General features: G+C 46.2%; 38 non-coding genes across 38 annotated transcripts; all 38 read left to right on the forward strand.

Annotated features, from left to right (window-relative positions):
- Positions 1-622: 622 nt before the first annotated feature.
- Positions 623-694, forward strand: TRNAE-CUC (transfer RNA glutamic acid (anticodon CUC)). Its single transcript has one exon. It is a non-coding gene; the product is annotated as a tRNA-Glu (tRNA).
- Positions 695-1147: 453 nt separating this feature from the next.
- TRNAE-CUC (transfer RNA glutamic acid (anticodon CUC)) lies at positions 1148-1219 on the forward strand. Its single transcript has one exon. It is a non-coding gene; the product is annotated as a tRNA-Glu (tRNA).
- Positions 1220-1929: 710 nt separating this feature from the next.
- Positions 1930-2002, forward strand: TRNAR-CCU (transfer RNA arginine (anticodon CCU)). The gene has a single exon. It is a non-coding gene; the product is annotated as a tRNA-Arg (tRNA).
- Positions 2003-2365: 363 nt separating this feature from the next.
- TRNAI-UAU (transfer RNA isoleucine (anticodon UAU)) lies at positions 2366-2458 on the forward strand. The gene is given in 2 exon segments: positions 2366-2403; positions 2423-2458. It is a non-coding gene; the product is annotated as a tRNA-Ile (tRNA).
- Positions 2459-2630: 172 nt separating this feature from the next.
- TRNAE-CUC (transfer RNA glutamic acid (anticodon CUC)) lies at positions 2631-2702 on the forward strand. The gene has a single exon. It is a non-coding gene; the product is annotated as a tRNA-Glu (tRNA).
- A 1234-nt stretch (positions 2703-3936) lies between these two features.
- On the forward strand, positions 3937-4009 carry TRNAR-CCU (transfer RNA arginine (anticodon CCU)). The gene has a single exon. It is a non-coding gene; the product is annotated as a tRNA-Arg (tRNA).
- A 363-nt stretch (positions 4010-4372) lies between these two features.
- TRNAI-UAU (transfer RNA isoleucine (anticodon UAU)) lies at positions 4373-4465 on the forward strand. Its single transcript is given in 2 exon segments — positions 4373-4410; positions 4430-4465. It is a non-coding gene; the product is annotated as a tRNA-Ile (tRNA).
- A 172-nt stretch (positions 4466-4637) lies between these two features.
- On the forward strand, positions 4638-4709 carry TRNAE-CUC (transfer RNA glutamic acid (anticodon CUC)). Its single transcript has one exon. It is a non-coding gene; the product is annotated as a tRNA-Glu (tRNA).
- A 1235-nt stretch (positions 4710-5944) lies between these two features.
- On the forward strand, positions 5945-6017 carry TRNAR-CCU (transfer RNA arginine (anticodon CCU)). Its single transcript has one exon. It is a non-coding gene; the product is annotated as a tRNA-Arg (tRNA).
- Positions 6018-6380: 363 nt separating this feature from the next.
- On the forward strand, positions 6381-6473 carry TRNAI-UAU (transfer RNA isoleucine (anticodon UAU)). The gene is given in 2 exon segments: positions 6381-6418; positions 6438-6473. It is a non-coding gene; the product is annotated as a tRNA-Ile (tRNA).
- A 172-nt stretch (positions 6474-6645) lies between these two features.
- TRNAE-CUC (transfer RNA glutamic acid (anticodon CUC)) lies at positions 6646-6717 on the forward strand. Its single transcript has one exon. It is a non-coding gene; the product is annotated as a tRNA-Glu (tRNA).
- A 453-nt stretch (positions 6718-7170) lies between these two features.
- Positions 7171-7242, forward strand: TRNAE-CUC (transfer RNA glutamic acid (anticodon CUC)). The gene has a single exon. It is a non-coding gene; the product is annotated as a tRNA-Glu (tRNA).
- Positions 7243-7695: 453 nt separating this feature from the next.
- Positions 7696-7767, forward strand: TRNAE-CUC (transfer RNA glutamic acid (anticodon CUC)). The gene has a single exon. It is a non-coding gene; the product is annotated as a tRNA-Glu (tRNA).
- Positions 7768-8477: 710 nt separating this feature from the next.
- Positions 8478-8550, forward strand: TRNAR-CCU (transfer RNA arginine (anticodon CCU)). The gene has a single exon. It is a non-coding gene; the product is annotated as a tRNA-Arg (tRNA).
- Positions 8551-8913: 363 nt separating this feature from the next.
- On the forward strand, positions 8914-9006 carry TRNAI-UAU (transfer RNA isoleucine (anticodon UAU)). The gene is given in 2 exon segments: positions 8914-8951; positions 8971-9006. It is a non-coding gene; the product is annotated as a tRNA-Ile (tRNA).
- Positions 9007-9178: 172 nt separating this feature from the next.
- TRNAE-CUC (transfer RNA glutamic acid (anticodon CUC)) lies at positions 9179-9250 on the forward strand. The gene has a single exon. It is a non-coding gene; the product is annotated as a tRNA-Glu (tRNA).
- A 710-nt stretch (positions 9251-9960) lies between these two features.
- TRNAR-CCU (transfer RNA arginine (anticodon CCU)) lies at positions 9961-10033 on the forward strand. Its single transcript has one exon. It is a non-coding gene; the product is annotated as a tRNA-Arg (tRNA).
- A 363-nt stretch (positions 10034-10396) lies between these two features.
- TRNAI-UAU (transfer RNA isoleucine (anticodon UAU)) lies at positions 10397-10489 on the forward strand. The gene is given in 2 exon segments: positions 10397-10434; positions 10454-10489. It is a non-coding gene; the product is annotated as a tRNA-Ile (tRNA).
- A 172-nt stretch (positions 10490-10661) lies between these two features.
- Positions 10662-10733, forward strand: TRNAE-CUC (transfer RNA glutamic acid (anticodon CUC)). Its single transcript has one exon. It is a non-coding gene; the product is annotated as a tRNA-Glu (tRNA).
- Positions 10734-11968: 1235 nt separating this feature from the next.
- On the forward strand, positions 11969-12041 carry TRNAR-CCU (transfer RNA arginine (anticodon CCU)). The gene has a single exon. It is a non-coding gene; the product is annotated as a tRNA-Arg (tRNA).
- Positions 12042-12404: 363 nt separating this feature from the next.
- TRNAR-UCU (transfer RNA arginine (anticodon UCU)) lies at positions 12405-12497 on the forward strand. The gene is given in 2 exon segments: positions 12405-12442; positions 12462-12497. It is a non-coding gene; the product is annotated as a tRNA-Arg (tRNA).
- Positions 12498-12669: 172 nt separating this feature from the next.
- Positions 12670-12741, forward strand: TRNAE-CUC (transfer RNA glutamic acid (anticodon CUC)). Its single transcript has one exon. It is a non-coding gene; the product is annotated as a tRNA-Glu (tRNA).
- Positions 12742-13194: 453 nt separating this feature from the next.
- TRNAE-CUC (transfer RNA glutamic acid (anticodon CUC)) lies at positions 13195-13266 on the forward strand. Its single transcript has one exon. It is a non-coding gene; the product is annotated as a tRNA-Glu (tRNA).
- A 706-nt stretch (positions 13267-13972) lies between these two features.
- On the forward strand, positions 13973-14045 carry TRNAR-CCU (transfer RNA arginine (anticodon CCU)). The gene has a single exon. It is a non-coding gene; the product is annotated as a tRNA-Arg (tRNA).
- A 363-nt stretch (positions 14046-14408) lies between these two features.
- On the forward strand, positions 14409-14501 carry TRNAI-UAU (transfer RNA isoleucine (anticodon UAU)). The gene is given in 2 exon segments: positions 14409-14446; positions 14466-14501. It is a non-coding gene; the product is annotated as a tRNA-Ile (tRNA).
- A 171-nt stretch (positions 14502-14672) lies between these two features.
- On the forward strand, positions 14673-14744 carry TRNAE-CUC (transfer RNA glutamic acid (anticodon CUC)). The gene has a single exon. It is a non-coding gene; the product is annotated as a tRNA-Glu (tRNA).
- Positions 14745-15162: 418 nt separating this feature from the next.
- TRNAE-CUC (transfer RNA glutamic acid (anticodon CUC)) lies at positions 15163-15234 on the forward strand. Its single transcript has one exon. It is a non-coding gene; the product is annotated as a tRNA-Glu (tRNA).
- Positions 15235-15940: 706 nt separating this feature from the next.
- Positions 15941-16013, forward strand: TRNAR-CCU (transfer RNA arginine (anticodon CCU)). Its single transcript has one exon. It is a non-coding gene; the product is annotated as a tRNA-Arg (tRNA).
- A 363-nt stretch (positions 16014-16376) lies between these two features.
- On the forward strand, positions 16377-16469 carry TRNAI-UAU (transfer RNA isoleucine (anticodon UAU)). Its single transcript is given in 2 exon segments — positions 16377-16414; positions 16434-16469. It is a non-coding gene; the product is annotated as a tRNA-Ile (tRNA).
- Positions 16470-16640: 171 nt separating this feature from the next.
- TRNAE-CUC (transfer RNA glutamic acid (anticodon CUC)) lies at positions 16641-16712 on the forward strand. Its single transcript has one exon. It is a non-coding gene; the product is annotated as a tRNA-Glu (tRNA).
- A 1235-nt stretch (positions 16713-17947) lies between these two features.
- Positions 17948-18020, forward strand: TRNAR-CCU (transfer RNA arginine (anticodon CCU)). The gene has a single exon. It is a non-coding gene; the product is annotated as a tRNA-Arg (tRNA).
- Positions 18021-18382: 362 nt separating this feature from the next.
- On the forward strand, positions 18383-18475 carry TRNAI-UAU (transfer RNA isoleucine (anticodon UAU)). The gene is given in 2 exon segments: positions 18383-18420; positions 18440-18475. It is a non-coding gene; the product is annotated as a tRNA-Ile (tRNA).
- Positions 18476-19171: 696 nt separating this feature from the next.
- On the forward strand, positions 19172-19243 carry TRNAE-CUC (transfer RNA glutamic acid (anticodon CUC)). Its single transcript has one exon. It is a non-coding gene; the product is annotated as a tRNA-Glu (tRNA).
- Positions 19244-19953: 710 nt separating this feature from the next.
- TRNAR-CCU (transfer RNA arginine (anticodon CCU)) lies at positions 19954-20026 on the forward strand. Its single transcript has one exon. It is a non-coding gene; the product is annotated as a tRNA-Arg (tRNA).
- Positions 20027-20389: 363 nt separating this feature from the next.
- TRNAI-UAU (transfer RNA isoleucine (anticodon UAU)) lies at positions 20390-20482 on the forward strand. Its single transcript is given in 2 exon segments — positions 20390-20427; positions 20447-20482. It is a non-coding gene; the product is annotated as a tRNA-Ile (tRNA).
- A 171-nt stretch (positions 20483-20653) lies between these two features.
- TRNAE-CUC (transfer RNA glutamic acid (anticodon CUC)) lies at positions 20654-20725 on the forward strand. Its single transcript has one exon. It is a non-coding gene; the product is annotated as a tRNA-Glu (tRNA).
- Positions 20726-21178: 453 nt separating this feature from the next.
- Positions 21179-21250, forward strand: TRNAE-CUC (transfer RNA glutamic acid (anticodon CUC)). Its single transcript has one exon. It is a non-coding gene; the product is annotated as a tRNA-Glu (tRNA).
- A 710-nt stretch (positions 21251-21960) lies between these two features.
- Positions 21961-22033, forward strand: TRNAR-CCU (transfer RNA arginine (anticodon CCU)). The gene has a single exon. It is a non-coding gene; the product is annotated as a tRNA-Arg (tRNA).
- The last annotated feature ends 106 nt before the right edge of the window (positions 22034-22139 follow it).

Raw genomic sequence — 22139 nt, forward strand, 5'->3', positions numbered from 1 at the left:
TATTTTCATTAGTAGACGTTAACACGGCTTAATGAAGCACTGACCGCGGTTAAGAACTGCTGGGAGAGTTCATGGTTCCAAACCAACCAACAGCGATTCCCTGGTGGTCTAGTGGCTAGTATTCGGCGCTCTCACCGCCGCGGCCCGGGTTCGATTCCCGGTCAGGGAACGCTTTTAATAAAGTACAGCAAAGATGAGGAGAAATGTTTACATGGAGAGGAGCAGAGAAGATGGTCCGAATGGTCCCGCGAGCTTTTCTAACAAGTTGAAAAGTCTGCGCATCTGATTTCAAGTTTTAATCCTGAGAGATTAATATTGGAACAAGGAATTTTACAATCTTCAAGGAGTCTCTCTCATTTGGCATGGTGCCAAAAGTTTGGCAAAAAGCATAAATGGTGCTAATCTTTAAAACGAGACCAAAATCCCCGCCACTGGATGAAAGACTTAGTGAGCCTCAACATCTGTGGTGTGGAAGTTATTTGAAAGATTTTTAAGGGATAATGTGCAAGGATATATTGTCTCCCACCTTATCAGTAGTAGACGTGAACACGGCTCAATGAAGGACTGATCGTGGTTAAGAACTGCTGGGAGAGCTCATGACTTCAGAGCACTCGCCAATGATTCCCTGGTGGTCTAGTGGCTAGGATTCGGCGCTCTCACCGCCGCGGCCCGGGTTCGATTCCCGGTCAGGGAACGTTTTTAATAAAGTACAGCAAAGATGAGGAGAAATGTTTACATGGAGAGGAGCAGAGAAGTTGGTCCGAATGGTCCCGCGAGCTTTTCTAACAAGTTGAAAAGTCTGCGCATCTGATTTCAAGTTTTAATCCTGAGAGATTAATATTGGAACAAGGAATTTTACAATCTTCAAGGAGTCTCTCTCATTTGGCATGGTGCCAAAAGTTTGGCAAAAAGCATAAATGGTGCTAATCTTTAAAACGAGACCAAAATCCCCGCCACTGGATGAAAGACTTAGTGAGCCTCAACATCTGTGGTGTGGAAGTTATTTGAAAGATTTTTAAGGGATAATGTGCAAGGATATATTGTCTCCCACCTTATCAGTAGTAGACGTGAACACGGCTCAATGAAGGACTGATCGCGGTTAAGAACTGCTGGGAGAGCTCATGGCTTCAGAGCACTCGCCAGCGATTCCCTGGTGGTCTAGTGGCTAGGATTCGGCGCTCTCACCGCCGCGGCCCGGGTTCGATTCCCGGTCAGGGAAGGTTTTTAATAAAGCACAACAAAGATGAGGAGAAATGTTTACATAAAGAGGAGCAGAGAAGTTGGTCCGAATGGCCCCGCAAGCTTTTATAACAATTTGAGAAGGCTGCACATCTGGTTCCAGGCTTGGGACAGGAAGTTGAAAAGAGCATCACAAGAGTGGTGTTTGCACTGTTGTCAGAGTGCAAGTTATGACACCGTGACAGGAAGCACAATTGGAAGCTCAGTCTGGGAGAAAACAAGAGTCCTTCAGTCCAGTCCCCCAAATTGCAGATTGATATTTTAGTGCACGTTAGGGTCCGTTTTGCCTGGACTCCAAACGTATTTGCTGCATGCGTTCTTTGGTTATTGGACTTTGAAAATGAGACCTGCGCCTCCTTGACGTGCTCACCTTGAAGCGTCTATTGAAAACCAGGAAGTCTTAGTATGCAAACGTCTTGCACATGCTCAGTAGCACTCCCAGTAGAAGTCAACCAGGCAAATCAAGCAGGTGCCAAAGAGGTGATTTTCCAGAGGAACGTCCAATTTTTGGGGCTCTTTTCAAAAGACATTCCAAAAGTAGTGTTTGCTTGGTTGTTTTTTTTTCTAATTGACTGTTTTAGCCCAGAGCGATCAGTCGATCTCGTATGTCGGGCAACAAACTAGAGTCATAATGAGGGCTCTCTGAACCTAGTTTGCAGCCACCAAAACCAGCCAGTGCTGCCACCACATGCCCCAGTGGCCTAATGGATAAGGCACTGGCCTCCTAAGCCAGGGATTGTGGGTTCGAGTCCCATCTGGGGTGCTCTCAATCGAGCAAGTGACCGTTTCAGCCCAGTGTAACGCTATTGGTAAGACATCTGCCGGTAGGCAAGGTTTTTTTTTACGCCAGGAATCAATTCCACTCGAAATCCATGTCCCAAAACCACCCCTTTAAGCATGGCTCTACAAGCTTGCATGGGAATCACAAAGCTTTCCACACGCCTATTTTGAAAGAAAAAACAGACAATTGGCTTGTGGACTGAAAAGGCTTCAAGCGAACTTTGGTCAAGCTACCTTTCTTAATGTGCAAGAAGCCTTTTCATCAATTTTCGCTGTGCCACAGAGGAGCGTTAAGGTTGCAAGTGAGAAAACAAGAAAACCGAGTGTAAGCTGACACCAGCACGAAGCTCCAGTGGCGCAATCGGTTAGCGCGCGGTACTTATAAGGCAGTATTTGTTGAGCAATGCCGAGGTTGTGAGTTCAAGCCTCACCTGGAGCACTTCCCTTTAAGCTTTCAAGTTTTATTTGAAAGATTTTTTTAAGGGATAATGTGCAGGAATATATTTTCTCCAATATTTTCATTAGTAGACGTTAACACGGCTTAATGAAGCACTGACCGCGGTTAAGAACTGCTGGGAGAGTTCATGGTTCCTAAACCAACCGACAGCGATTCCCTGGTGGTCTAGTGGCTAGGATTCGGCGCTCTCACCGCCGCGGCCCGGGTTCGATTCCCGGTCAGGGAACGTTTTTAATAAAGTACAGCAAAGATGAGGAGAAATGTTTACATGGAGAGGAGCAGAGAAGTTGGTCCGAATGGTCCCGCGAGCTTTTCTAACAAGTTGAAAAGTCTGCGCATCTGATTTCAAGTTTTAATCCTGAGAGATTAATATTGGAACAAGGAATTTTACAATCTTCAAGGAGTCTCTCTCATTTGGCATGGTGCCAAAAGTTTGGCAAAAAGCATAAATGGTGCTAATCTTTAAAACGAGACCAAAATCCCCGCCACTGGATGAAAGACTTAGTGAGCCTCAACATCTGTGGTGTGGAAGTTATTTGAAAGATTTTTAAGGGATAATGTGCAAGGATATATTGTCTCCCACCTTATCAGTAGTAGACGTGAACACGGCTCAATGAAGGACTGATCGCGGTTAAGAACTGCTGGGAGGGCTCATGGCTTCAGAGCACTCGCCAGCGATTCCCTGGTGGTCTAGTGGCTAGGATTCGGCGCTCTCACCGCCGCGGCCCGGGTTCGATTCCCGGTCGGGAAGGTTTTTAATAAAGCACAACAAAGATGAGGAGAAATGTTTACATAAAGAGGAGCAGAGAAGTTGGTCCGAATGGCCCCGCAAGCTTTTATAACAATTTGAGAAGGCTGCACATCTGGTTCCAGGCTTGGGACAGGAAGTTGAAAAGAGCATCACAAGAGTGGTGTTTGCACTGTTGTCAGAGTGCAAGTTATGACACCGTGACAGGAAGCACAATTGGAAGCTCAGTCTGGGAGAAAACAAGAGTCCTTCAGTCCAGTCCCCCAAATTGCAGATTGATATTTTAGTGCACGTTAGGGTCCGTTTTGCCTGGACTCCAAACGTATTTGCTGCATGCGTTCTTTGGTTATTGGACTTTGAAAATGAGACCTGCGCCTCCTTGACGTGCTCACCTTGAAGCGTCTATTGAAAACCAGGAAGTCTTAGTATGCAAACGTCTTGCACATGCTCAGTAGCACTCCCAGTAGAAGTCAACCAGGCAAATCAAGCAGGTGCCAAAGAGGTGATTTTCCAGAGGAACGTCCAATTTTTGGGGCTCTTTTCAAAAGACATTCCAAAAGTAGTGTTTGCTTGGTTGTTTTTTTTTCTAATTGACTGTTTTAGCCCAGAGCGATCAGTCGATCTCGTATGTCGGGCAACAAACTAGAGTCATAATGAGGGCTCTCTGAACCTAGTTTGCAGCCACCAAAACCAGCCAGTGCTGCTACCACATGCCCCAGTGGCCTAATGGATAAGGCACTGGCCTCCTAAGCCAGGGATTGTGGGTTCAAGTCCCATCTGGGGTGCTCTCAATCGAGCAAGTGACCGTTTCGGCCCAGTGTAACGCCATTGGCAAGACATCTGCCGGTAGGCAAGGTTTTTTTTTACGCCAGGAATCAATTCCACTCGAAATCCATGTCCCAAAACCACCCCTTTAAGCATGGCTCTACAAGCTTGCATGGGAATCACAAAGCTTTCCACACGCCTATTTTGAAAGAAAAAACAGACAATTGGCTTGTGGACTGAAAAGGCTTCAAGCGAACTTTGGTCAAGCTACCTTTCTTAATGTGCAAGAAGCCTTTTCATCAATTTTCGCTGTGCCACAGAGGAGCGTTAAGGTTGCAAGTGAGAAAACAAGAAAACCGAGTGTAAGCTGACACCAGCACAAAGCTCCAGTGGCGCAATCGGTTAGCGCGCGGTACTTATAAGGCAGTATTTGTTGAGCGATGCCGAGGTTGTGAGTTCAAGCCTCACCTGGAGCACTTCCCTTTAAGCTTTCAAGTTTTATTTGAAAGATTTTTTTAAGGGATAATGTGCAGGAATATATTTTCTCCAATATTTTCATTAGTAGACGTTAACACGGCTTAATGAAGCACTGACCGCGGTTAAGAACTGCTGGGAGAGTTCATGGTTCCTAAACCAACCGACAGCGATTCCCTGGTGGTCTAGTGGCTAGGATTCGGCGCTCTCACCGCCGCGGCCCGGGTTCGATTCCCGGTCAGGGAACGTTTTTAATAAAGTACAGCAAAGATGAGGAGAAATGTTTACATGGAGAGGAGCAGAGAAGTTGGTCCGAATGGTCCCGCGAGCTTTTCTAACAAGTTGAAAAGTCTGCGCATCTGATTTCAAGTTTTAATCCTGAGAGATTAATATTGGAACAAGGAATTTTACAATCTTCAAGGAGTCTCTCTCATTTGGCATGGTGCCAAAAGTTTGGCAAAAAGCATAAATGGTGCTAATCTTTAAAACGAGACCAAAATCCCCGCCACTGGATGAAAGACTTAGTGAGCCTCAACATCTGTGGTGTGGAAGTTATTTGAAAGATTTTTAAGGGATAATGTGCAAGGATATATTGTCTCCCACCTTATCAGTAGTAGACGTGAACACGGCTCAATGAAGGACTGATCGCGGTTAAGAACTGCTGGGAGAGCTCATGGCTTCAGAGCACTCGCCAGCGATTCCCTGGTGGTCTAGTGGCTAGGATTCGGCGCTCTCACCGCCGCGGCCCGGGTTCGATTCCCGGGCAGGGAAGGTTTTTAATAAAGCACAACAAAGATGAGGAGAAATGTTTACATAAAGAGGAGCAGAGAAGTTGGTCCGAATGGCCCCGCAAGCTTTTATAACAATTTGAGAAGGCTGCACATCTGGTTCCAGGCTTGGGACAGGAATTTGAAAAGAGCATCACAAGAGTGGTGTTTGCACTGTTGTCAGAGTGCAAGTTATGACACCGTGACAGGAAGCACAATTGGAAGCTCAGTCTGGGAGAAAACAAGAGTCCTTCAGTCCAGTCCCCCAAATTGCAGATTGATATTTTAGTGCACGTTAGGGTCCGTTTTGCCTGGACTCCAAACGTATTTGCTGCATGCGTTCTTTGGTTATTGGACTTTGAAAATGAGACCTGCGCCTCCTTGACGTGCTCACCTTGAAGCGTCTATTGAAAACCAGGAAGTCTTAGTATGCAAACGTCTTGCACATGCTCAGTAGCACTCCCAGTAGAAGTCAACCAGGCAAATCAAGCAGGTGCCAAAGAGGTGATTTTCCAGAGGAACGTCCAATTTTTGGGGCTCTTTTCAAAAGACATTCCAAAAGTAGTGTTTGCTTGGTTGTTTTTTTTTCTAATTGACTGTTTTAGCCCAGAGCGATCAGTCGATCTCGTATGTCGGGCAACAAACTAGAGTCATAATGAGGGCTCTCTGAACCTAGTTTGCAGCCACCAAAACCAGCCAGTGCTGCTACCACATGCCCCAGTGGCCTAATGGATAAGGCACTGGCCTCCTAAGCCAGGGATTGTGGGTTCGAGTCCCATCTGGGGTGCTCTCAATCGAGCAAGTGACCGTTTCGGCCCAGTGTAACGCCATTGGCAAGACATCTGCCGGTAGGCAAGGTTTTTTTTTACGCCAGGAATCAATTCCACTCGAAATCCATGTCCCAAAACCACCCCTTTAAGCATGGCTCTACAAGCTTGCATGGGAATCACAAAGCTTTCCACACGCCTATTTTGAAAGAAAAAACAGACAATTGGCTTGTGGACTGAAAAGGCTTCAAGCGAACTTTGGTCAAGCTACCTTTCTTAATGTGCAAGAAGCCTTTTCATCAATTTTCGCTGTGCCACAGAGGAGCGTTAAGGTTGCAAGTGAGAAAACAAGAAAACCGAGTGTAAGCTGACACCAGCACGAAGCTCCAGTGGCGCAATCGGTTAGCGCGCGGTACTTATAAGGCAGTATTTGTTGAGCAATGCCGAGGTTGTGAGTTCAAGCCTCACCTGGAGCTCTTCCCTTTAAGCTTTCAAGTTTTATTTGAAAGATTTTTTTAAGGGATAATGTGCAGGAATATATTTTCTCCAATATTTTCATTAGTAGACGTTAACACGGCTTAATGAAGCACTGACCGCGGTTAAGAACTGCTGGGAGAGTTCATGGTTCCTAAACCAACCGACAGCGATTCCCTGGTGGTCTAGTGGCTAGGATTCGGCGCTCTCACCGCCGCGGCCCGGGTTCGATTCCCGGTCAGGGAACGTTTTTAATAAAGTACAGCAAAGATGAGGAGAAATGTTTACATGGAGAGGAGCAGAGAAGTTGGTCCGAATGGTCCCGCGAGCTTTTCTAACAAGTTGAAAAGTCTGCGCATCTGATTTCAAGTTTTAATCCTGAGAGATTAATATTGGAACAAGGAATTTTACAATCTTCAAGGAGTCTCTCTCATTTGGCATGGTGCCAAAAGTTTGGCAAAAAGCATAAATGGTGCTAATCTTTAAAACGAGACCAAAATCCCCGCCACTGGATGAAAGACTTAGTGAGCCTCAACATCTGTGGTGTGGAAGTTATTTGAAAGATTTTTAAGGGATAATGTGCAAGGATATATTGTCTCCCACCTTATCAGTAGTAGACGTGAACACGGCTCAATGAAGGACTGATCGTGGTTAAGAACTGCTGGGAGAGCTCATGACTTCAGAGCACTCGCCAGCGATTCCCTGGTGGTCTAGTGGCTAGGATTCGGCGCTCTCACCGCCGCGGCCCGGGTTCGATTCCCGGTCAGGGAACGTTTTTAATAAAGTACAGCAAAGATGAGGAGAAATGTTTACATGGAGAGGAGCAGAGAAGTTGGTCCGAATGGTCCCGCGAGCTTTTCTAACAAGTTGAAAAGTCTGCGCATCTGATTTCAAGTTTTAATCCTGAGAGATTAATATTGGAACAAGGAATTTTACAATCTTCAAGGAGTCTCTCTCATTTGGCATGGTGCCAAAAGTTTGGCAAAAAGCATAAATGGTGCTAATCTTTAAAACGAGACCAAAATCCCCGCCACTGGATGAAAGACTTAGTGAGCCTCAACATCTGTGGTGTGGAAGTTATTTGAAAGATTTTTAAGGGATAATGTGCAAGGATATATTGTCTCCCACCTTATCAGTAGTAGACGTGAACACGGCTCAATGAAGGACTGATCGCGGTTAAGAACTGCTGGGAGAGCTCATGGCTTCAGAGCACTCGCCAGCGATTCCCTGGTGGTCTAGTGGCTAGGATTCGGCGCTCTCACCGCCGCGGCCCGGGTTCGATTCCCGGTCAGGGAAGGTTTTTAATAAAGCACAACAAAGATGAGGAGAAATGTTTACATAAAGAGGAGCAGAGAAGTTGGTCCGAATGGCCCCGCAAGCTTTTATAACAATTTGAGAAGGCTGCACATCTGGTTCCAGGCTTGGGACAGGAAGTTGAAAAGAGCATCACAAGAGTGGTGTTTGCACTGTTGTCAGAGTGCAAGTTATGACACCGTGACAGGAAGCACAATTGGAAGCTCAGTCTGGGAGAAAACAAGAGTCCTTCAGTCCAGTCCCCCAAATTGCAGATTGATATTTTAGTGCACGTTAGGGTCCGTTTTGCCTGGACTCCAAACGTATTTGCTGCATGCGTTCTTTGGTTATTGGACTTTGAAAATGAGACCTGCGCCTCCTTGACGTGCTCACCTTGAAGCGTCTATTGAAAACCAGGAAGTCTTAGTATGCAAACGTCTTGCACATGCTCAGTAGCACTCCCAGTAGAAGTCAACCAGGCAAATCAAGCAGGTGCCAAAGAGGTGATTTTCCAGAGGAACGTCCAATTTTTTGGGCTCTTTTCAAAAGACATTCCAAAAGTAGTGTTTGCTTGGTTGTTTTTTTTCCTAATTGACTGTTTTAGCCCAGAGCGATCAGTCGATCTCGTATGTCGGGCAACAAACTAGAGTCATAATGAGGGCTCTCTGAACCTAGTTTGCAGCCACCAAAACCAGCCAGTGCTGCTACCACATGCCCCAGTGGCCTAATGGATAAGGCACTGGCCTCCTAAGCCAGGGATTGTGGGTTCGAGTCCCATCTGGGGTGCTCTCAATCGAGCAAGTGACCGTTTCGGCCCAGTGTAACGCCATTGGCAAGACATCTGCCGGTAGGCAAGGTTTTTTTTTACGCCAGGAATCAATTCCACTCGAAATCCATGTCCCAAAACCACCCCTTTAAGCATGGCTCTACAAGCTTGCATGGGAATCACAAAGCTTTCCACACGCCTATTTTGAAAGAAAAAACAGACAATTGGCTTGTGGACTGAAAAGGCTTCAAGCGAACTTTGGTCAAGCTACCTTTCTTAATGTGCAAGAAGCCTTTTCATCAATTTTCGCTGTGCCACAGAGGAGCGTTAAGGTTGCAAGTGAGAAAACAAGAAAACCGAGTGTAAGCTGACACCAGCACGAAGCTCCAGTGGCGCAATCGGTTAGCGCGCGGTACTTATAAGGCAGTATTTGTTGAGCGATGCCGAGGTTGTGAGTTCAAGCCTCACCTGGAGCACTTCCCTTTAAGCTTTCAAGTTTTATTTGAAAGATTTTTTTAAGGGATAATGTGCAGGAATATATTTTCTCCAATATTTTCATTAGTAGACGTTAACACGGCTTAATGAAGCACTGACCGCGGTTAAGAACTGCTGGGAGAGTTCATGGTTCCTAAACCAACCGACAGCGATTCCCTGGTGGTCTAGTGGCTAGGATTCGGCGCTCTCACCGCCGCGGCCCGGGTTCGATTCCCGGTCAGGGAAGGTTTTTAATAAAGCACAACAAAGATGAGGAGAAATGTTTACATAAAGAGGAGCAGAGAAGTTGGTCCGAATGGCCCCGCAAGCTTTTATAACAATTTGAGAAGGCTGCACATCTGGTTCCAGGCTTGGGACAGGAAGTTGAAAAGAGCATCACAAGAGTGGTGTTTGCACTGTTGTCAGAGTGCAAGTTATGACACCGTGACAGGAAGCACAATTGGAAGCTCAGTCTGGGAGAAAACAAGAGTCCTTCAGTCCAGTCCCCCAAATTGCAGATTGATATTTTAGTGCACGTTAGGGTCCGTTTTGCCTGGACTCCAAACGTATTTGCTGCATGCGTTCTTTGGTTATTGGACATTGAAAATGAGACCTGCGCCTCCTTGACGTGCTCACCTTGAAGCGTCTATTGAAAACCAGGAAGTCTTAGTATGCAAACGTCTTGCACATGCTCAGTAGCACTCCCAGTAGAAGTCAACCAGGCAAATCAAGCAGGTGCCAAAGAGGTGATTTTCCAGAGGAACGTCCAATTTTTGGGGCTCTTTTCAAAAGACATTCCAAAAGTAGTGTTTGCTTGGTTGTTTTTTTTTCTAATTGACTGTTTTAGCCCAGAGCGATCAGTCGATCTCGTATGTCGGGCAACAAACTAGAGTCATAATGAGGGCTCTCTGAACCTAGTTTGCAGCCACCAAAACCAGCCAGTGCTGCTACCACATGCCCCAGTGGCCTAATGGATAAGGCACTGGCCTCCTAAGCCAGGGTTTGTGGGTTCAAGTCCCATCTGGGGTGCTCTCAATCGAGCAAGTGACCGTTTCGGCCCAGTGTAACGCCATTGGCAAGACATCTGCCGGTAGGCAAGGTTTTTTTTTACGCCAGGAATCAATTCCACTCGAAATCCATGTCCCAAAACCACCCCTTTAAGCATGGCTCTACAAGCTTGCATGGGAATCACAAAGCTTTCCACACGCCTATTTTGAAAGAAAAAACAGACAATTGGCTTGTGGACTGAAAAGGCTTCAAGCGAACTTTGGTCAAGCTACCTTTCTTAATGTGCAAGAAGCCTTTTCATCAATTTTCGCTGTGCCACAGAGGAGCGTTAAGGTTGCAAGTGAGAAAACAAGAAAACCGAGTGTAAGCTGACACCAGCACGAAGCTCCAGTGGCGCAATCGGTTAGCGCGCGGTACTTATAAGGCAGTATTTGTTGAGCGATGCCGAGGTTGTGAGTTCAAGCCTCACCTGGAGCACTTCCCTTTAAGCTTTCAAGTTTTATTTGAAAGATTTTTTTAAGGGATAATGTGCAGGAATATATTTTCTCCAATATTTTCATTAGTAGACGTTAACACGGCTTAATGAAGCACTGACCGCGGTTAAGAACTGCTGGGAGAGTTCATGGTTCCTAAACCAACCGACAGCGATTCCCTGGTGGTCTAGTGGCTAGGATTCGGCGCTCTCACCGCCGCGGCCCGGGTTCGATTCCCGGTCAGGGAACGTTTTTAATAAAGTACAGCAAAGATGAGGAGAAATGTTTACATGGAGAGGAGCAGAGAAGTTGGTCCGAATGGTCCCGCGAGCTTTTCTAACAAGTTGAAAAGTCTGCGCATCTGATTTCAAGTTTTAATCCTGAGAGATTAATATTGGAACAAGGAATTTTACAATCTTCAAGGAGTCTCTCTCATTTGGCATGGTGCCAAAAGTTTGGCAAAAAGCATAAATGGTGCTAATCTTTAAAACGAGACCAAAATCCCCGCCACTGGATGAAAGACTTAGTGAGCCTCAACATCTGTGGTGTGGAAGTTATTTGAAAGATTTTTAAGGGATAATGTGCAAGGATATATTGTCTCCCACCTTATCAGTAGTAGACGTGAACACGGCTCAATGAAGGACTGATCGCGGTTAAGAACTGCTGGGAGAGCTCATGGCTTCAGAGCACTCGCCAGCGATTCCCTGGTGGTCTAGTGGCTAGGATTCGGCGCTCTCACCGTCGCGGCCCGGGTTCGATTCCCGGTCAGGGAAGGTTTTTAATAAAGCACAACAAAGATGAGGAGAAATGTTTACATAAAGAGGAGCAGAGAAGTTGGTCCGAATGGCCCCGCAAGCTTTTATAACAATTTGAGAAGGCTGCACATCTGGTTCCAGGCTTGGGACAGGAAGTTGAAAAGAGCATCACAAGAGTGGTGTTTGCACTGTTGTCAGAGTGCAAGTTATGACACCGTGACAGGAAGCACAATTGGAAGCTCAGTCTGGGAGAAAACAAGAGTCCTTCAGTCCAGTCCCCCAAATTGCAGATTGATATTTTAGTGCACGTTAGGGTCCGTTTTGCCTGGACTCCAAACGTATTTGCTGCATGCGTTCTTTGGTTATTGGACATTGAAAATGAGACCTGCGCCTCCTTGACGTGCTCACCTTGAAGCGTCTATTGAAAACCAGGAAGTCTTAGTATGCAAACGTCTTGCACATGCTCAGTAGCACTCCCAGTAGAAGTCAACCAGGCAAATCAAGCAGGTGCCAAAGAGGTGATTTTCCAGAGGAACGTCCAATTTTTGGGGCTCTTTTCAAAAGACATTCCAAAAGTAGTGTTTGCTTGGTTGTTTTTTTTTCTAATTGACTGTTTTAGCCCAGAGCGATCAGTCGATCTCGTATGTCGGGCAACAAACTAGAGTCATAATGAGGGCTCTCTGAACCTAGTTTGCAGCCACCAAAACCAGCCAGTGCTGCTACCACATGCCCCAGTGGCCTAATGGATAAGGCACTGGCCTCCTAAGCCAGGGATTGTGGGTTCGAGTCCCATCTGGGGTGCTCTCAATCGAGCAAGTGACCGTTTCGGCCCAGTGTAACGCCATTGGCAAGACATCTGCCGGTAGGCAAGGTTTTTTTTTACGCCAGGAATCAATTCCACTCGAAATCCATGTCCCAAAACCACCCCTTTAAGCATGGCTCTACAAGCTTGCATGGGAATCACAAAGCTTTCCACACGCCTATTTTGAAAGAAAAAACAGACAATTGGCTTGTGGACTGAAAAGGCTTCAAGCGAACTTTGGTCAAGCTACCTTTCTTAATGTGCAAGAAGCCTTTTCATCAATTTTCGCTGTGCCACAGAGGAGCGTTAAGGTTGCAAGTGAGAAAACAAGAAAACCGAGTGTAAGCTGACACCAGCACGAAGCTCCAGTGGCGCAATCGGTTAGCGCGCGGTACTTCTAAGGCAGTATTTGTTGAGCGATGCCGAGGTTGTGAGTTCAAGCCACACCTGGAGCACTTCCCTTTAAGCTTTCAAGTTTTATTTGAAAGATTTTTTTAAGGGATAATGTGCAGGAATATATTTTCTCCAATATTTTCATTAGTAGACGTTAACACGGCTTAATGGAGCACTGACCGCGGTTAAGAACTGCTGGGAGAGTTCATGGTTCCTAAACCAACCGACAGCGATTCCCTGGTGGTCTAGTGGCTAGGATTCGGCGCTCTCACCGCCGCGGCCCGGGTTCGATTCCCGGTCAGGGAACGTTTTTAATAAAGTACAGCAAAGATGAGGAGAAATGTTTACATGGAGAGGAGCAGAGAAGTTGGTCCGAATGGTCCCGCGAGCTTCTCTAACAAGTTGAAAAGTCTGCGCATCTGATTTCAAGTTTTAATCCTGAGAGATTAATATTGGAACAAGGAATTTTACAATCTTCAAGGAGTCTCTCTCATTTGGCATGGTGCCAAAAGTTTGGCAAAAAGCATAAATGGTGCTAATCTTTAAAACGAGACCAAAATCCCCGCCACTGGATGAAAGACTTAGTGAGCCTCAACATCTGTGGTGTGGAAGTTATTTGAAAGATTTTTAAGGGATAATGTGCAAGGATATATTGTCTCCCACCTTATCAGTAGTAGACGTGAACACGGCTCAATGAAGGACTGATAGCGGTTAAGAACTGCTGGGAGAGCTCATGGCTTCAGAGCACTCGCCAGCGATTCCCTGGTGGTCTAGTGGCTAGGATTCGGCGCTCTCACCGCCGCGGCCCGGGTTCGATTCCCGGTCAGGGAAGGTTTTTAATAAAGCACAACAAAGATGAGGAGAAATGTTTACATAAAGAGGAGCAGAGAAGTTGGTCCGAATGGCCCCGCAAGCTTTTATAACAATTTGAGAAGGCTGCACATCTGGTTCCAGGCTTGGGACAGGAAGTTGAAAAGAGCATCACAAGAGTGGTGTTTGCACTGTTGTCAGAGTGCAAGTTATGACACCGTGACAGGAAGCACAATTGGAAGCTCAGTCTGGGAGAAAACAAGAGTCCTTCAGTCCAGTCCCCCAAATTGCAGATTGATATTTTAGTGCACGTTAGGGTCCGTTTTGCCTGGACTCCAAACGTATTTGCTGCATGCGTTCTTTGGTTATTGGACTTTGAAAATGAGACCTGCGCCTCCTTGACGTGCTCACCTTGAAGCGTCTATTGAAAACCAGGAAGTCTTAGTATGCAAACGTCTTGCACATGCTCAGTAGCACTCCCAGTAGAAGTCAACCAGGCAAATCAAGCAGGTGCCAAAGAGGTGATTTTCCAGAGGTCCAATTTTTGGGGCTCTTTTCAAAAGACATTCCAAAAGTAGTGTTTGCTTGGTTGTTTTTTTTTCTAATTGACTGTTTTAGCCCAGAGCGATCAGTCGATCTCGTATGTCGGGCAACAAACTAGAGTCATAATGAGGGCTCTCTGAACCTAGTTTGCAGCCACCAAAACCAGCCAGTGCTGCTACCACATGCCCCAGTGGCCTAATGGATAAGGCACTGGCCTCCTAAGCCAGGGATTGTGGGTTCGAGTCCCATCTGGGGTGCTCTCAATCGAGCAAGTGACCGTTTCGGCCCAGTGTAACACCATTGGCAAGACATCTGCCGGTAGGCAAGGTTTTTTTTTACGCCAGGAATCAATTCCACTCGAAATCCATGTCCCAAAACCACCCCTTTAAGCATGGCTCTACAAGCTTGCATGGGAATCACAAAGCTTTCCACACGCCTATTTTGAAAGAAAAAACAGACAATTGGCTTGTGGACTGAAAAGGCTTCAAGCGAACTTTGGTCAAGCTACCTTTCTTAATGTGCAAGAAGCCTTTTCATCAATTTTCGCTGTCCCACAGAGGAGCGTTAAGTTTGCAAGTGACAAAACAAGAAAACCGAGTGTAAGGTGACACCAGCACGAAGCTCCAGTGGCGCAATCGGTTAGCGCGCGGTACTTATAAGGCAGTATTTGTTGAGCAATGCCGAGGTTGTGAGTTCAAGCCTCACCTGGAGCACTTCCCTTTAAGCTTTCAAGTTTTATTTGAAAGATTTTTTTAAGGGATAATGTGCAGGAATATATTTTCTCCAATATTTTCATTAGTAGACGTTAACACGGCTTAATGAAGCACTGACCGCGGTTAAGAACTGCTGGGAGAGTTCATGGTTCCAAACCAACCGACAGCGATTCCCTGGTGGTCTAGTGGCTAGGATTCGGCGCTCTCACCGCCGCGGCCCGGGTTCGATTCCCGGTCAGGGAACGTTTTTAATAAAGTACAGCAAAGATGAGGAGAAATGTTTATATGGAGAGGAGCAGACAAGTTGAAAAGTCTGCGCATCTGATTTCAAGTTTTAATCCTGAGAGATTAATATTGGAACAAGGAATTTTACAATCTTCAAGGAGTCTCTCTCATTTGGCATGGTGCCAAAAGTTTGGCAAAAAGCATAAATGGTGCTAATCTTTAAAACGAGACCAAAATCCCCGCCACTGGATGAAAGACTTAGTGAGCCTCAACATCTGTGGTGTGGAAGTTATTTGAAAGATTTTTAAGGGATAATGTGCAAGGATATATTGTCTCCCACCTTATCAGTAGTAGACGTGAACACGGCTCAATGAAGGACTGATCGCGGTTAAGAACTGCTGGGAGAGCTCATGGCTTCAAAGCACTCACCAGCGATTCCCTGGTGGTCTAGTGGCTAGGATTCGGCGCTCTCACCGCCGCGGCCCGGGTTCGATTCCCGGTCAGGGAAGGTTTTTAATAAAGCACAACAAAGACGAGGAGAAATGTTTACATAAAGAGGAGCAGAGAAGTTGGTCCGAATGGCCCCGCAAGCTTTTATAACAATTTGAGAAGGCTGCACATCTGGTTCCAGGCTTGGGACAGGAAGTTGAAAAGAGCATCACAAGAGTGGTGTTTGCACTGTTGTCAGAGTGCAAGTTATGACACCGTGACAGGAAGCACAATTGGAAGCTCAGTCTGGGAGAAAACAAGAGTCCTTCAGTCCAGTCCCCCAAATTGCAGATTGATATTTTAGTGCACGTTAGGGTCCGTTTTGCCTGGACTCCAAACGTATTTGCTGCATGCGTTCTTTGGTTATTGGACTTTGAAAATGAGACCTGCGCCTCCTTGACGTGCTCACCTTGAAGCGTCTATTGAAAACCAGGAAGTCTTAGTATGCAAACGTCTTGCACATGCTCAGTAGCACTCCCAGTAGAAGTCAACCAGGCAAATCAAGCAGGTGCCAAAGAGGTGATTTTCCAGAGGTCCAATTTTTGGGGCTCTTTTCAAAAGACATTCCAAAAGTAGTGTTTGCTTGGTTGTTTTTTTTTCTAATTGACTGTTTTAGCCCAGAGCGATCAGTCGATCTCGTATGTCGGGCAACAAACTAGAGTCATAATGAGGGCTCTCTGAACCTAGTTTGCAGCCACCAAAACCAGCCAGTGCTGCTACCACATGCCCCAGTGGCCTAATGGATAAGGCACTGGCCTCCTAAGCCAGGGATTGTGGGTTCGAGTCCCATCTGGGGTGCTCTCAATCGAGCAAGTGACCGTTTCGGCCCAGAGTAACACCATTGGCAAGACATCTGCCGGTAGGCAAGGTTTTTTTTTACGCCAGGAATCAATTCCACTCGAAATCCATGTCCCAAAACCACCCCTTTAAGCATGGCTCTACAAGCTTGCATGGGAATCACAAAGCTTTCCACACGCCTATTTTGAAAGAAAAAACAGACAATTGGCTTGTGGACTGAAAAGGCTTCAAGCGAACTTTGGTCAAGCTACCTTTCTTAATGTGCAAGAAGCCTTTTCATCAATTTTCGCTGTCCCACAGAGGAGCGTTAAGTTTGCAAGTGACAAAACAAGAAAACCGAGTGTAAGCTGACACCAGCACGAAGCTCCAGTGGCGCAATCGGTTAGCGCGCGGTACTTATAAGGCAGTATTTGTTGAGCAATGCCGAGGTTGTGAGTTCAAGCCTCACCTGGAGCACTTCCCTTTAAGCTTTCAAGTTTTATTTGAAAGATTTTTTTAAGGGATTATGTGCAGGAATATATTTTCTCCAATATTTTCATTAGTAGACGTTAACACGGCTTAATGAAGCACTGACCGCGGTTAAGAACTGCTGGGAGAGTTCATGGTTCCAAACCAACCGACAGCGATTCCCTGGTGGTCTAGTGGCTAGGATTCGGCGCTCTCACCGCCGCGGCCCGGGTTCGATTCCCGGTCAGGGAACGTTTTTAATAAAGTACAGCAAAGATGAGGAGAAATGTTTACATGGAGAGGAGCAGAGAAGTTGGTCCGAATGGTCCCGCGAGCTTTTCTAACAAGTTGAAAAGTCTGCGCATCTGATTTCAAGTTTTAATCCTGAGAGATTAATATTGGAACAAGGAATTTTACAATCTTCAAGGAGTCTCTCTCATTTGGCATGGTGCCAAAAGTTTGGCAAAAAGCATAAATGGTGCTAATCTTTAAAACGAGACCAAAATCCCCGCCACTGGATGAAAGACTTAGTGAGCCTCAACATCTGTGGTGTGGAAGTTATTTGAAAGATTTTTAAGGGATAATGTGCAAGGATATATTGTCTCCCACCTTATCAGTAGTAGACGTGAACACGGCTCAATGAAGGACTGATCGCGGTTAAGAACTGCTGGGAGAGCTCATGGCGTCAGAGCACTCGCCAGCGATTCCCTGGTGGTCTAGTGGCTAGGATTCGGTGCTCTCACCGCCGCGGCCCGTGTTCGATTCCCGGTCAGGGAAGGTTTTTAATAAAGCACAACAAAGACGAGGAGAAATGTTTACATAAAGAGGAGCAGAGAAGTTGGTCCGAATGGCCCCGCAAGCTTTTATAACAATTTGAGAAGGCTGCACATCTGGTTCCAGGCTTGGGACAGGAAGTTGAAAAGAGCATCACAAGAGTGGTGTTTGCACTGTTGTCAGAGTGCAAGTTATGACACCGTGACAGGAAGCACAATTGGAAGCTCAGTCTGGGAGAAAACAAGAGTCCTTCAGTCCAGTCCCCCAAATTGCAGATTGATATTTTAGTGCACGTTAGGGTCCGTTTTGCCTGGACTCCAAACGTATTTGCTGCATGCGTTCTTTGGTTATTGGACTTTGAAAATGAGACCTGCGTCTCCTTGACGTGCTCACCTTGAAGCGTCTATTGAAAACCAGGAAGTCTTAGTATGCAAACGTCTTGCACATGCTCAGTAGCACTCCCAGTAGAAGTCAACCAGGCAAATCAAGCAGGTGCCAAAGAGGTGATTTTCCAGAGGAACGTCCAATTTTTGGGGCTCTTTTCAAAAGACATTCCAAAAGTAGTGTTTGCTTGGTTGTTTTTTTTTCTAATTGACTGTTTTAGCCCAGAGCGATCAGTCGATCTCGTATGTCGGGCAACAAACTAGAGTCATAATGCGGGCTCTCTGAACCTAGTTTGCAGCCACCAAAACCAGCCAGTGCTGCTACCACATGCCCCAGTGGCCTAATGGATAAGGCACTGGCCTCCTAAGCCAGGGATTGTGGGTTCGAGTCCCATCTGGGGTGCTCTCAATCGAGCAAGTGACCGTTTGGGCCCAGTGTAACGCCATTGGCAAGACATCTGCCGGTAGGCAAGGTTTTTTTTACGCCAGGAATCAATTCCACTCGAAATCCATGTCCCAAAACCACCCCTTTAAGCATGGCTCTACAAGCTTGCATGGGAATCACAAAGCTTTCCACACGCCTATTTTGAAAGAAAAAACAGACAATTGGCTTGTGGACTGAAAAGGCTTCAAGCGAACTTTGGTCAAGCTACCTTTCTTAATGTGCAAGAAGCCTTTTCATCAATTTTCGCTGTCCCACAGAGGAGCGTTAAGGTTGCAAGTGAGAAAACAAGAAAACCGAGTGTAAGCTGACACCAGCACGAAGCTCCAGTGGCGCAATCGGTTAGCGCGCGGTACTTATAAGGCAGTATTTGTTGAGCAATGCCGAGGTTGTGAGTTCAAGCCTCACCTGGAGCACTTCCCTTTAAGCTTTCAAGTTTTATTTGAAAGATTTTTTTAAGGGATAATGTGCAGGAATATATTTTCTCCAATATTTTCATTAGTAGACGTTAACACGGCTTAATGAAGCACTGACCGCGGTTAAGAACTGCTGGGAGAGTTCATGGTTCCAAACCAACCGACAGCGATTCCCTGGTGGTCTAGTGGCTAGGATTCGGCGCTCTCACCGCCACGGCCCGGGTTCGATTCCCGGTCAGGGAACGTTTTTAATAAAGTACAGCAAAGATGAGGAGAAATGTTTACATGGAGAGGAGCAGAGAAGTTGGTCCGAATGGTCCCGCGAGCTTTTCTAACAAATTGAAAAGTCTGCGCATCTGATTTCAAGTTTTAATCCTGAGAGATTAATATTGGAACAAGGAATTTTACAATCTTCAAGGAGTCTCTCTCATTTGGCATGGTGCCAAAAGTTTGGCAAAAAGCATAAATGGTGCTAATCTTTAAAACGAGACCAAAATCCCCGCCACTTGATGAAAGACTTAGTGAGCCTCAACATCTGTGGTGTGGAAGTTATTTGAAAGATTTTTAAGGGATAATGTGCAAGGATATATTGTCTCCCACCTTATCAGTAGTAGACGTGAACACGGCTCAATGAAGGACTGATCGCGGTTAAGAACTGCTGGGAGAGCTCATGGCTTCAGAGCACTCACCAGCGATTCCCTGGTGGTCTAGTGGCTAGGATTCGGCGCTCTCACCGCCGCGGCCCGGGTTCGATTCCCGGTCAGGGAAGGTTTTTAATAAAGCACAACAAAGATGAGGAGAAATGTTTACATAAAGAGGAGCAGAGAAGTTGGTCCAAATGGCCCCGCAAGCTTTTATAACAATTTGAGAAGGCTGCACATCTGGTTCCAGGCTTGGGACAGGAAGTTGAAAAGAGCATCACAAGAGTGGTGTTTGCACTGTTGTCAGAGTGCAAGTTATGACACCGTGACAGGAAGCACAATTGGAAGCTCAGTCTGGGAGAAAACAAGAGTCCTTCAGTCCAGTCCCCCAAATTGCAGATTGATATTTTAGTGCACGTTAGGGTCCGTTTTGCCTGGACTCCAAACGTATTTGCTGCATGCGTTCTTTGGTTATTGGACTTTGAAAATGAGACCTGCGCCTCCTTGACGTGCTCACCTTGAAGCGTCTATTGAAAACCAGGAAGTCTTAGTATGCAAACGTCTTGCACATGCTCAGTAGCACTCCCAGTAGAAGTCAACCAGGCAAATCAAGCAGGTGCCAAAGAGGTGATTTTCCAGAGGAACGTCCAATTTTTGGGGCTCTTTTCAAAAGACATTCCAAAAGTAGTGTTTGCTTGGTTGTTTTTTTTTCTAATTGACTGTTTTAGCCCAGAGCGATCAGTCGATCTCGTATGTCGGGCAACAAACTAGAGTCATAATGAGGGCTCTCTGAACCTAGTTTGCAGCCACCAAAACCAGCCAGTGCTGCTACCACATGCCCCAGTGGCCTAATGGTTAAGGCACTGGCCTCCTAAGCCAGGGATTGTGGGTTCGAGTCCCATCTGGGGTGCTCTCAATCGCGCAAGTGACCGTTTCGGCCCAGTGTAACACCATCGGCAAGACATCTGCCGGTAGGCAAAGTTTTTTTTTACGCCAGGAATCAATTCCACTCGAAATCCATGTCCCAAAACCACCCCTTTAAGCATGGCTCTACAAGCTTGCATGGGAATCACAAAGCTTTCCACATGCCTATTTTGAAAGAAAAAACAGACAATTGGCTTGTGGACTGAAAAGGCTTCAAGCGAACTTTGGTCAAGCTACCTTTCTTAATGTGCAAGAAGCCTTTTCATCAATTTTCGCTGTCCCACAGAGGAGCGTTAAGTTTGCAAGTGACAAAACAAGAAAACCGAGTGTAAGGTGACACCAGCACGAAGCTCCAGTGGCGCAATCGGTTAGCGCGCGGTACTTATAAGGCAGTATTTGTTGAGCAATGCCGAGGTTGTGAGCTCAAGCCTCACCTGGAGCACTTCCCTTTAAGCTTTCAAGTTTTATTTGAAAGATTTTTTTAAGGGATAATGTGCAGGAATATATTTTCTCCAATATTTTCATTAGTAGACGTTAACACGGCTTAATGAAGCACTGACCGCGGTTAAGAACTGCTGGGAGAGTTCATGGTTGCAAACCAACCGACAGCGATTCCCTGGTGGTCTAGTGGCTAGGATTCGGCGCTCTCACCGCCGCGGCCCGGGTTCGATTCCCGGTCAGGGAACGTTTTTAATAAAGTACAGCAAAGATGAGGAGAAATGTTTACATGGAGAGGAGCAGAGAAGTTGGTCCGAATGGTCCCGCGAGCTTTTCTAACAAGTTGAAAAGTCTGCGCATCTGATTTCAAGTTTTAATCCTGAGAGATTAATATTGGAACAAGGAATTTTACAATCTTCAAGGAGTCTCTCTCATTTGGCATGGTGCCAAAAGTTTGGCAAAAAGCATAAATGGTGCTAATCTTTAAAACGAGACCAAAATCCCCGCCACTGGATGAAAGACTTAGTGAGCCTCAACATCTGTGGTGTGGAAGTTATTTGAAAGATTTTTAAGGGATAATGTGCAAGGATATATTGTCTCCCACCTTATCAGTAGTAGACGTGAACACGGCTCAATGAAGGACTGATCGCGGTTAAGAACTGCTGGGAGAGCTCATGGCTTCAGAGCACTCGCCAGCGATTCCCTGGTGGTCTAGTGGCTAGGATTCGGCGCTCTCACCGCCGCGGCCCGGGTTCGATTCCCGGTCAGGGAAGGTTTTTAATAAAGCACAACAAAGACGAGGAGAAATGTTTACATAAAGAGGAGCAGAGAAGTTGGTCCGAATGGCCCCGCAAGCTTTTATAACAATTTGAGAAGGCTGCACATCTGGTTCCAGGCTTGGGACAGGAAGTTGAAAAGAGCATCACAAGAGTGGTGTTTGCACTGTTGTCAGAGTGCAAGTTATGACACCGTGACAGGAAGCACAATTGGAAGCTCAGTCTGGGAGAAAACAAGAGTCCTTCAGTCCAGTCCCCCAAATTGCAGATTGATATTTTAGTGCACGTTAGGGTCCGTTTTGCCTGGACTCCAAACGTATTTGCTGCATGCGTTCTTTGGTTATTGGACTTTGAAAATGAGACCTGCGCCTCCTTGACGTGCTCACCTTGAAGCGTCTATTGAAAACCAGGAAGTCTTAGTATGCAAACGTCTTGCACATGCTCAGTAGCACTCCCAGTAGAAGTCAACCAGGCAAATCAAGCAGGTGCCAAAGAGGTGATTTTCCAGAGGAACGTCCAATTTTTGGGGCTCTTTTCAAAAGACATTCCAAAAGTAGTGTTTGCTTGGTTGTTTTTTTTTCTAATTGACTGTTTTAGCCCAGAGCGATCAGTCGATCTCGTATGTCGGGCAACAAACTAGAGTCATAATGAGGGCTCTCTGAACCTAGTTTGCAGCCACCAAAACCAGCCAGTGCTGCTACCACATGCCCCAGTGGCCTAATGGATAAGGCACTGGCCTCCTAAGCCAGGGATTGTGGGTTCAAGTCCCATCTGGGGTGCTCTCAATCGAGCAAGTGACCGTTTGGGCCCAGTGTAACGCCATTGGCAAGACATCTGCCGGTAGGCAAGGTTTTTTTTTACGCCAGGAATCAATTCCACTCGAAA

This window comes from Spea bombifrons, chromosome 4 (assembly GCF_027358695.1).
Source record: "Spea bombifrons isolate aSpeBom1 chromosome 4, aSpeBom1.2.pri, whole genome shotgun sequence".
Classification (NCBI taxonomy): Eukaryota; Metazoa; Chordata; class Amphibia; order Anura; family Pelobatidae; genus Spea; species Spea bombifrons.